At 36.8% G+C, this 12,620-nt stretch overlaps 1 protein-coding gene across 5 annotated transcripts in view; it reads right to left on the minus strand.

The window, feature by feature from the left end:
• Positions 1 to 12,620, minus strand: part of ATG5 (autophagy related 5) — a 119,215-nt gene that overhangs the window by 35,582 nt on the left and 71,013 nt on the right. The gene's annotated exons all lie outside the window — the stretch shown is intronic.

The raw sequence follows: 12,620 nt of genomic DNA on the forward strand, positions 1-12,620 counted from the left end.
ATATGACGATGCAACTACTAAGTTCATCACTGACAGATAGTACTGCCCTAATTTTTAAAATCTAGACTTTTAGTCTAACACAAATGATTGCATACAAAACTACGTACAGCCATTTACAAAAGACTACACTGCATAGCTAGCAAAGAAATTCAAGTACTCTATGTTCTAACTTATCACAGGTGGTTAAAAAAACTGAAAAGTGGTTGTAGTTATCCCTCTCCTCTATACACCTCAAGCTGGATATTCTAGGATATACAGAGAAGAGACAGCCCCAGACAAACCTTCTGATCTGAAGAACTGAAGCACACCAGTAAAAGAACATGAATAAACAAGCACTTGAAGAACCTGTTTTATCCCATTTATTTTTAAGCAGGTAACATCTCAAAAAAGCAAGAAACAAAATATGCAGGACAAGCCATAATGTCTTGCTGCGTTTAAAAAGAGTCCCCAGACCTCAATTGCGTAAGTAACAGTTAATTTGTTTTAGAGATGTTTCAACTACTATCGCAGGCACTGCTGAAAAGGGTTAACCCTTCAACAGAAGCCTGTTCAAAACTGAAAACAACCCCAATGCCTGAAATTAAAACTGACAATGATCAGATACTATTTACAGTAAAAACTAGCTGCACAATTATTTTCATTACATGTGCTACAAAAAAAAAATACATGCTCAGAAAAATACCCATAAGCTTCAAAAGATTAAGCTAATGGGTGATCATGAACATCTTCACCCTACTTCTGTAATAATTTACTATAGCCAGATATTATATCTTTTTCAATTTATGGCAAAAAAATACTTCTTAGCTCAGTCAGCAAACCCAGCTACAGAATGACCTCAATCCATACATATAAGAAACAGTCATGCTTCACTTAAATACTTTTTTTTTTTTTTTTTAATTACAAGTTAAAACACATTATTTCAGCTTTCTCCATTTATAAGCTCAAATAATTCTGGAACATTTCTGCAGTTTCCAGCATGACACACAATAGCAAACCAAAGCATAGAAATATGGCAAGATGTTCCGATTCCACAGTAACAATGACCTCAATATAAATATCTCAAATAGAAAAATAAACTTTTCTTTTGAACAAATCTTACCTACTTACTCTGGGACATGCAATTTTATGGGAATTGCAGACAAAAAAAAATGTTGGACTTGGTTTAATCTCAGGGCCAAATGATCATTTACTCTTTGTTAGAATAAATTCAGCACAAGCCCTTCAAATAAGTAATATTTTTAAGTTTCTCTTTATTGAATATTTTACCTTTAAAAACTGGTAACTATCATCTAAGGCAGATGTATTCTGAGCAGTTCACACTAGTCTCTCTCAACCTTCATATCACAGGCTTTTGTTATTTCTCTGTGAATTCCATTTTTATTGCAAAAAGGATCCTGCTATTCACAGTCACAAGTTCTACTGCAAGGAGTGATTAATTTCCCATAGCAATCTTAACATACTTTCTACTTCACTTTAGTATCATCTAAACTAACAAACCGTACTCCCTACCCCAATTTGAAATAATTATCAGCTGAAACAGAAACAGAGATGATACACTGGATCACAATCAGCAAGGTATGCTGTTTAGTATTCTCTGCCCAGAAGTGACAAAATCCCAAAATTTTCACAAAGTCAGCTATAGAATAGGCTAGCCACAAGGAACGGTTCCTTCTGACCTCAATAAGTCAGAAGCTGATGTGCGACATGACGGCATAAAAACTGACTGTTCATTCCTTTCTACACATCCTGCCGGACCCGGGGAAAGCCATTGATGCTGCTTCAGCTGAAGAACACACACAGAAATATACCTTAAGTACGCTATTCAAACCATCTTTTCCTCAAAATTATACTGTATCTGGAATAAACATTGTTCCGAACACAGCTTAAGATGTGGCTTGGAGGAGGAGAACTTCACTTCCTTGATATAATCCAACTTCCAAATAATAACGGCATAAATTAATGATCAGATAGATCTGGTTAACTGGCATGGCAGCAATGTGAGAACGTGTCTCATTTTAACAACTGGCAGTAACATGAGAACAATTGCTCAAATTAAACTTCAAAGTTCTGTTTAAATATGCATTCTCAGCTCTGGATATTCTCGATACGTACACAAATATCCCAGACTGCTTTGAACTATTGAGTTCCTTGCCTCAAAGACAACTCGTGGTAAAGAGATCTATAGCTTTGCATTTTCCTTAAAAATGTTCCTTTTAAAGGAATGTCAAATTTTAGTGGTTTACCAAATGACCCTTTGTAGGGAAACAGAACAAGACTGTTTAACCTATCTTCTCTAAGTCATTATTTTGAATTTTTTTATTTCTTCTCCAAAATAAACAGTTCATAACTTCAGTCTCTCTCCACCCCGGAGAAAGATGATTTTTTTCTCAGTTTCACCCTCATAGCACTCTGATGTCATCTTACTAGAGCCCCTCATAAGAGCTGCTGCTTTTTAGTCCAAAAGACTATGACTGGACAAGATCTGTGCCAACTTTAAGGAAGTCTGTTTTTGCAAAGAGACTACAAAAGTGTACATCCAGGAAAAATATCTTGAGTATACCTCAACTGTGCCACTGTCAGGAAGTCCATATTCACTGATTCGAAGCCATGCTTTAACTAGTGCTGTATTTCTCTACACACTTTGACACAGGCCAGTTGGCCGATCTCTGCATAGTCTTCTTGTGTCGAAGACCCTGGCAAAAACACCTCCTACTTGATTTTAGACATTTGTGACCTAAAGGAGATGGGGGGAAAAGTTTGCTCATCACAGGCCTTTAGCATGAACAGATTCCTGGATTAAATTGTAGCAGGGACCTAGCTTTCTTGATCTCGAAAATGAAGAGCTGGATGAGCATACAGCATTATTATCTACATTAATTAAGATTAAATACTGAGAACAAATTCTTGTCAACACCCCTATTCCATCACTTCCTCCTCCATACAATTTTTCTCTCTTGTAATTTCCTATCATGTTCTACCTGAAGTCCACTCTGATGTTAGACATCCACTTTAGCGAAAAATAACAAAACGTGGATTAACAAAACGTGGATTAAACCAGTCACCACACACAAAAGTTTATTAGGTTTTGGAGCAGCTTATGAGATCTGGGGTTACTCTTATAATCTCATAGCAGTCAGACAGCATGTAAACAAATTAGAAAACTGTTCTATCCCATTGAAAAAGTTTTTAGAGAAAGTAAATTTGGCCTCAAACAGCAGTAAGTCCAGGTTGTATGAACAGACTTTTCCCTTTAACTATTCTCCATGGAGTCCCCAACAGTTAATACTGGCAGTAATACCATCTAAGACAACTAAGAGGATTTTCCCTTCTATAGAAGAGTCCACGTAACTCAATGGAAAAGCAGTTAAAGTGTTAAAATGAAAGCTTTACTTAACTATGCTTAAAGTGTTTTATTGTCTTTTATTCCTATGTGTTTATTAAAAGCTTTTTAATGGGGCTGTTGCAATATAAATAATCCTAAAATAACTTATGATAGAACCTTAGAATGCTTTTCTTAAACAGCTAACGTTTTAGCAGTTAAAAAGGTTTTAGAGGACTTTACAATTGCTGGGCCTGAGATGCTACCCAAACATCTAACTAAATTTCAGGCAGAAAAAAACCTCACCCTTTCATAAAGGAAAATTTCCCACAGAAAATGTTCTTATATCCCCTCTTCTCCTTACGAATTAAATCCCTCCCTTAGCCTCAGCCCTGAACCAGCAACAGACCTGCATAAAATACTGGAGATAGAAATTGAAATTTTTTAAAAATAAAAGTTAAATTTAAGTTTGGCTATGTGCATGTGAACAAAAGCAAAGTTCAAGGCAAATGACGCTACTGTTCAATACAACAAGCAAGCACACAATATATTTATATGTACAAGGAATGGCAAGGTGCGTACTGAAAGATAAGTGCCTGAATGCATGACAAATTGAGCCCAATTCATCCGTGATACCTTTTCCATTGTTGAGGGAGAGCTAAATCACTTTTAGGAGTTGTGTAACTTTTCAAACTGCAGACAAGTTGACTTGCAATGAATTAACCCTTTCATGTACAGTGCCCTTAATTAAATTTGAGGTTTCCCTTCCCTCTAAACTTTGTACAGCTGACCTCCAGAAATTAAGGCCACCTCTGGGGAGATAAAATGTAATCAGTATGGTTCTTGAAAAACTGTAGAGAAAAATCTTTGTCAAATGTTTCAAAGATTGGTAAAAATGAAATTAATTTGCTGTAACAGACTTCTTACTGCTAATAGTTTGTAAGAAATTTTAAAATGTCATTGTTTTCAATAATATGGTTATCCCAAACAATTGAATATCTGTACAATCATATTATATATTCCCTATGCATATATGTAAACATTTGCTTTTTTTTAATTAAGATTTTTACTGGCATTCCTGAAATTTCAACCTTTATTTTGCTTCATTTTCAAGTTACTGTAATTCCCATCACGCCTGCAAAATATTCTTAATTCTAATAACTTTTTCAAGCCAAATCACATGGTGATTTCAGCAAGACAAAGCAAAGTAGGATTACTGTTGCAGCAAAATAACTACAATACAGAAAAGACTAGCAAGTTTACATGTTTTCATCAAGCCATAGTGATAATCGTTAGTTTATCTGCTTCAGTTTAATAAATCAAACCCAGAAAAAGACACTAGACATAACTGCAGTTTTAAAACTTTTGCCTTAAAAGGGACAGGGAAATTTATACAGATCAAAGGCCTAATGGCTACTATTTTATGTTTTGCACCTTTTCCTATTTAACTGAAGAGTAAACTGGTTTGCCTTTTTTATGTTACTTCTAGCATTATTATTATGATATTTAACAAAGTAAACAACTTTACAAGCAAAGTAAACATGCAAATAGAGATGAGCTATCCAATTAACCTAAAAGTCTGGACAGTTTTCTTCCATGTCTGACAAATTCTTTAACCTCTGCTTCGCTGATCAGTAAAAACCCACCTAATTGAATCCATCGACGTGAAAAACCACAGGCTCAAGTCTGTACTGCATACATCATGCTGAAGGATTTCTGCTTCAGCCATGGCGGTAATAGTCAGTGGGGTCAGGTCAAAGAGGGTTAAAGCGAGTCAGGATATAGCCAAAGGAATACATCAAACACTGATTTTAAAAGGGCAATTAATCTTAGACAGAAATGCTTCCTGGGGAATGAGATCTCAATCTTAAGAGCACACTACATGATGTAGCAGTAAAAATGTACATATACAAGCTTAGAGAGCTTTCATCCTGTGATCACAAACAGAAGGGGAGTGCTGTTTATCAGAGAAATACAAACCCTTGCTAAAATACTTACATTAGCTTCTTCCGGGCCCTTACTCATTGCAAAATAAATTCTTTAATGAGTAGGCAATATAGTTTGCACACATGAAATACCTTTTTCTGCATATGCACTGTAAGTTATTTTGAAGAGCTAGCAAAGTATCTAGGGATGTCTACTACAGCAAAAATTACAGAACTTAGTCTTGAAAAATGTAGGAAATGATCAATGAAGGAGTAATGGAATACCTGAAGGGCTCTTTATGCTGGGTGGTATTTAATTTTTTTAAAATGGCAGAGTAACTACCTGTCCATAGTTAAGACTGCAAATACATTTTCATTAAAAGTTAATTTTTACCTTTTTAGTTCCAAAAATACCAGAAGAGTTAACTTCAAAGTTGCTAGATTACCAGATTCTCTTTAGTTTAAAGGGTTATGATTGAATCATAACCTAAATATATTTTTTGTTAGAGCTCAGACAGTATTTTTTCCATTTTAAAGCAAAAAAGTATAACGCATAACATGCGTACGGCATTTGCCAGCAGAATTTGTTAAGTTAATAACTAGCTAGTAATATTACTAGGAAACATTAGCTATGCAGACAAAATATTGCAGGCCTACAAGTCTGAAATGAGTTGCAGCTAATTCCGCTGCAGTAGCTTACCATTTTAAAGAGAACCGGCTCTGCAAACCATCCTTCCATTGGAAGGCACTGATTCTCCAGCAGCAGGGGCAGAATGGGATCTATTTATGTATCTGGTACACATCATCTGGCTTCTTTGCTTAAATTGCCATGAAATTTAGTTTGCACTAAGATACTGGACTTACTGAAGTTTCCCAAAGCATTTTGCCATTTTAATTGTGGTCACGATATCGTCAGGGAAAAGGGCAAATTGCACAAGGGATACTGACATCTTCAGTGACTATAGCACCTCTGTCAGCATGCCAAGCCACTGCAGAAGACTTTAGCTTTGCTATAAGGAAAAGTTTTACCTTTATTTTCCTACAAGTACATGCTCCACATCACTACAGATGCCCGTTGAGAAAGGACAATTGATCCACTGAATGTGAAGTTACTAACCTCTCTGATTAAAATAAGGCATTTAAAAAGAGGGGCAGATACTACTGAAGAGTGCTACCGAACCTAACAGAGGAGAGAAAGACACAGTAAATGCAGTGCTTATTCTTGGATTAGTCTATCTTATGTTATTGGTGAGGCTGCTGCTTTTCTCCTAATTACTTTCCCTAGGACCTTTAGTTTTGCAGGTTGTCTTCTTGTTAGCCACGTAAAATGTTTATTTCCTGTGAAAATCAGGTTGTACCTATACACACAGAGGCAGAATAGAAATAGATTCCAAGAGGGGAGGAAGAAGGGCAAGAATCATTTTACTCAGCCCCCATAAGGCTACAGTACATATATCCCATTTAAAGGTATAAATGCAGCTCATAAAGGTGCCAGAACCCATTCTCTGGGCCTCAGGGCAAGCATCACATAACAGCTCACAACTGTTCTCCTGCTCCACAACACGAAGGCCTCATCTGTATTGCTTACTGAAAACAGTCCTCGGACCATGTTAACTGGCTCAGGATTTTTCTGGGAGAGCATCAACTGACCTAGACCAAAATCACACTGACGAACTGCTAATAATCACACAGCACAGACAGAGCATGTTCTAGCCCTCCTCGTTTACTAATTTAAATACATTTAAACTACTGATATCATACTGTTAAAATCCTGTTGCACACTATAGAATCTTTGTTGAGAAATTCACACTGCAAGCCTTAACAGAGGCTTACTACCATCTCCTGAAAGCTTTGGTAAGCTCACTAAAGTCTCTTCCAGTTAGTTTTCACTAATCATAGCATGAAAGGCAGCATGAATCATATAGTGTATCAGCCTTACTAGGTGATGACCACTGCTGAAAAATTGTTTTGGAACATTCTTACATTTACTGTGGACCTAAACATAAAAAATATCATGCAAGTCTATATAACTCTGTGTACAACTTTAGATGTTGCTGACGTACTTGTTTGAGAGCAACCAAGAAAGACTTCATTCCTGTAAAGTTTTTGATGTCTCAGTCATACTGAGCAATTTCTATGATCCCCTTGGGGTGAGACAGACTAATTTAGATCAGGATTTAAAAAAAAAAAAAATCATATTCTTAACTCTTTCCTACAGACCTCCGTGTGACCAGGTGCAAGCCACATCACCTGCTTGTTCCTCTAATTTCTCTTCTTCCTTTTTGTCTCTCTTCACTCATCTTTTGTCCAAGTCATAAATTCTATGGGAATGTACTGAAATGTCTGTAATTTGCATAAGAAAAATCGAGGCCTCCCACTAAAACACAAAAAATAGTCCTTTTAAAGCTGACAACTCACCACAAGCAAAACATTTTGTCGAGATGCTTTGATTCCAAAACATTTCCTGCTGCAAGTCACATGCATAGTGGATTACTAACAGAAAACTTGCCCCGCTTCCTAGTAATGTTCACAATCTTTTCTTGACTAGGTTTTCAGAGCTGCAGCACTCCCTCAGGGATTTGGGGCTAAGACCTCACCGCTTCCAAGAAGTGCGACCTCTACTGCAGCCTGCTCTCAGATGAAAGTTCCATCCTTCTTTTGCAGACAACTTCAAAAGTTCTGGCTTGTAATTTCCAAACAGAATAAGGTAAATTTTGAAAAAAGTTATTTTGCTCTGCGAAAGATTCTACTTTCTCCGTTTCATTCTACTACTGTTAGTAATAAACTTAGGAAACCTTGTTGTGCCTGAATAAAGACATTGGCCTTCTAACAAATTTAAACAGAATAGTCTGGAGTCTGATACTAATAAAACTTATTGGGTGGCCAACAGAATAAATTTAGCTTAAGTTGAACAAGTTTCCAAAGGCTTGTCTGAGAAACAGGATCATTTCCCTAGTTGCTCTTCCTACACTCTAGCCTTTTGAATGTGCCTGCATGTGCATACCCAAAAGTCACACAGAAAATGCACATCCTTCCATCTTTGCTGGATGGAGAGAGCTCACAGCTACCCAGCAGATAATCCTAATGCAGTTGATTGAGGTAAAGGTGTCCTTGACTCAAGGTGTCCTTGGCAAAAGGAAGGTGGAATGGTTCAAGTAGTGGTCTAAAGATCAGTTCTCACCTGCAAAATGACATTCACAGTAGAAAAGACAGTGGATTGGAATTTACCCCATTGGGAAGGAGAAGATCAAATTTGATTACTGCTAATAAAAGTTAAGAGCTTTTCAACATCTTTTACTATGTCTGTACAGTCAAGGTCTCTAACCCTTCAAGGTACTGTCATACCCATGTGGGAAGAAAGCACGGCCATTGAACCGCTTAAGATTGACCAGGGCTAGTTATATTTCTAAATTTAGGTGGCCTGCAAAAGTATTCCAATACTACCACTTCCACCACCGTAGCACTGAAAAGCAGAGATCAGCTTACAAAGAGCACAAGCAGTTAAAACTTGCTGGACAAGGGAAGCAGAAGGTTCCTAACCTGATTCACCACAGCAGCAGCAAGGACTGGGATGGTGCTATTGTGCTCCTCTTGCTGCGCAGGACCCAGGGTAAAGTCAAAATCCAGCTAATCCTGTCCTCAGACGCAGCAAAGACAGCTATATTTCCTTTTCACCCAAAGGTATGCACACTGCATATATTTAACTCCTCTATTGCTCATTTGTCATTTGTGTCAAAATTAAGAGCCTACAAGGCAAATATAATCTAAATTCAATTTTCTGTTTGAATAATTTACTGGAAGTCAGTGCTTAGAAAATTGAAAAAGAACAAAAACAATTAATATGTATGTCTCTCATACAATACACATTAAAAAAGCTGAGAGCTAATTGAAAACAGTTGATCACTAATTATGCAATATCATTCAGTACAGCAATTCTTAAGAGAAAAATCCTGGAAGTCTTTTTGATCCTTCCTTTATTTCTAAAGGAACTAGTGACATTACTGTAGAAAGAGGTCAGTTCACACAGCTTTTCTGAATGAACAACAATGCTGTGAAAACTGGAATTGATTGATAGCCTACTGTTTGCGTCACCATGTCCAAATGTTTACCATTTGAGTCTTCAAGGAAGCATGAGACAAAAATCAAAACAAGTTTTACGAAGACTTCAACAACACTGGCAAATTAAAATTGCATCCAGAATTGTAGACATGATAGACAAGATAGTAGTGGAAGGAAAGTTTCCTTCTGCATTATGCAATTTTTTTCTTTGCATTATACACAATGTCTTAAACTTCTGGCATGGAATAGGGAAGAAGTCCTTCCTTCCCCAGATTAATTCTATGTTTTCCATCATTTTAACCCTCTGTATCTTCAAAGCATTCTGTTGAACTCAGTGCTGTTTCCACTTGCATTTGCTGATCTGCAGTTAAGTAAAATCATACTGTGTATATACCCTTCTCCTAGCAAGATGAGTCACCATTTCTAAATGAACCGTTTCCAGCTTCAGAAGATTAGGATGTTCTATAACAGGAACCTCATAAATGTGTATTAAACATTTTTGTTTGATTGTTGTGAATTATCCACATGGGCTTTTTCAAATTTGTTAAACCCTGAAGTGCAACACTCATACCATGACTTCTCCCCAAAACAAAGGCCCCTTAATTGGCAACAGGAACATCTATCTTCAGGTGCATAAAACCAAGGGCAATTGCAGTAAGACCTCTCTGCCAACAACACATACTTAATACTATTTATCTTTCATATATGACAGTGTGGCAGTAAGCAAGGTAGCCTGGCCTACCTAATTTCAATAAGATAAAGATTAGCAGCTGGTAGAGGAACACAGACTCATTAGCCATGAGTCTCCCATACCTTAGGGGAGGTCATGAGTAGCCACACCTCCCCTCCTTTCAGTTGCTGTCAATTCATTTTGTTGTCACCTGGTAGTTTTGGACAGAACACCCATAAGTAATGTGTTCTACTATATCTGCTGTGTGATTGTATGCTCTGTCTCCAGGCAACAATATGGTCTTTAACCTCTCTTCCTCACCTGCAAACCAAGCCATAAGCATGCAGTCTAAGAGACCACAGGCAATATAAACCTCATCTCAGCCTGCTCCTCCATCATATACAAAGTCTTCTTACAAGTAGTAAGAACTTTCAAGACATCTGTCATAATCTCAGATCCAAAAAGATATCATGCACAGTGCATCAGGAGTAGAACTAGCAAATTTTCACTGAAGGCTGAAAAGGATCTTTACACAATTTTTGAAGTGGAGAAGGGTTGATGGAAGTGGAACAATAGTCACAATCATATCCTGGACTCCCCTGAGTAACCAGGACACCGGTCTGTTAGGAAGCCTAACAAACAGAGATCTAAATTAGGAAACAGGGAAAGAATGTTGATAGAGAGACCTAGTTCCTAGGTATCTAAATAATTCAGATATTTCTCATGTCAGATTTTCATAGCTAATGTTACAAAAATTGTTAGAAAACCCAGGGAAACGGAAGCGTAAGCGTAAGTAATGGAACAACCACAGCATGAAAGGCTGGAGAAGAAGAAAGTACTAAAAGCAGTAGTGACCATGATTAGCTACATCACTAAAAATTTGGACCAATTTCTCTTAGGAAATCTAAGGTTTGAAGAACTATGGAAATAGTTATACACACCACAGTGAGCTTGGTCAACAACGTATAAGAACCAAAAGGTAAAGGATGCAAAAGCAGATATTAAAAGAACAAGAAACAATAGCAAAATAGTTATGTATGACTGAAATGAAGGTATTGAAGGAATGTGATGCAAGAAAGAAAGAGAATGGCTATAGAACCCACTGACATGAAAAAAATAAGGATTAGCACCAGCTAAAAAAAAAAAAAAAAAAAGTGCCACTCTTCTAAGATGATGGGATCAAGATTAGAAATAATTAAACAAAGCCCACACCATAAATGACCACTTTGCCTCAGTTTTCGGTATGAATAACTGCTTGGAAATATAGCTTTAAAAAAAAAAACACCACACACACACACACATTAATAGGCAATTACCACAACTGAGAATGAAACGGTTTAGTATGCTCAAATTGCAAGACTTGCAAAATTTTACCTCACAAGATTGAAAACTGAAATTAAATTGTACACCTTAAAGGAAGGATTCCTAAAAACTACAGGAGGTCAGGAAGAGTACTGCATTAATAGCAAGTTACTACCTTCATTTAAGTATTTTCTCAGCAACTACAGAATTGACAAGTTTGATGTCTAGAGAACGCAATATTTAGATGAATTTAAGAAAAGAATATTTACAGAAATTTAGTAAATGAAAAATGGAATATTACATAGCATGGGTATTCCTGAAGTAAAATTTCAGGCTGAGGAGGTATCTTTAACTTCGTAAGACCGCTAAGTAACTCATAAATTACTATTTATTATTGCAAGAACTAAGAAAAAGATAAAGAAGCATCTTAAAGGGAGATTACACTAGGCTGTAACAGAGAAACAAGTGGTTAGTGGTTTAGTTTGGGGTATGATGATATTAATTTTAAAAATTATTAAACGTGACAAGTAAGACTTCACTGTTTCCCAAACTTTTGTCTACACAGAGGAGGATCAGAGTGACAAAGAAAAAATAACATTAAATTGAAACAAACTGAATTAAATGCATCAATATAAAATGCAAGATAATACACTTTGTGCTGAAAGTCAACATTTCTGTGTCAACACGGAGTTTAACAGCTGGCAACAGCAGAAAGAGACAGCCAGCCGTATTAGTTAGTCATCAGATGTCCGAGAGCCACCAAACATCGTGGACATTGGAAAACACAAGCTGCAATCCAAGGATGCCTCAGACAAGATGTTTTCACAAGCAAGAGAACATTAACGCCATTGCACAGAGGTATGAGTGAGAACTGATGAACCATTCGGATAACACATGTTTAAGAAAGGTAAATGCTAACTAGAATAGCAATAAAGGGTCTCCGAGAATATGTCTTGCTAGAAGAGGGTTAGGGTGTGGTTTGACATGATGCCAAATCCAACGCATCTGGGGGCTGCCACTCCCAAACCTCCTTCTACCTGACTGACTCGGTCTTACACTATTTCTGCTGCCATGCAACCACAACTGCTGCCTATGAATCAGCTAAACACACACCAAGGCAGAAAAACTACTCAGCTAATGAAAAAATAGCTGACTTGACACATTTACTACCTTAAATACTCATTTAGACGGAAAATTAGAGAGAGTTATAATAGCTCTGTTCTACATTAGTCTTCCAGTAGGAGATACTGTAAGGTGAAATGAGAAGAATATCTTTTCCAAAGGTTTTTTCAACATTGTATTACTTTTAAAGCTGTTTGCTATCAACAAAGATAGCAGTTCTGCT

Source organism: Struthio camelus, chromosome 3, assembly GCF_040807025.1.
Source record: "Struthio camelus isolate bStrCam1 chromosome 3, bStrCam1.hap1, whole genome shotgun sequence".
Taxonomy (NCBI): Eukaryota; Metazoa; Chordata; class Aves; order Struthioniformes; family Struthionidae; genus Struthio; species Struthio camelus.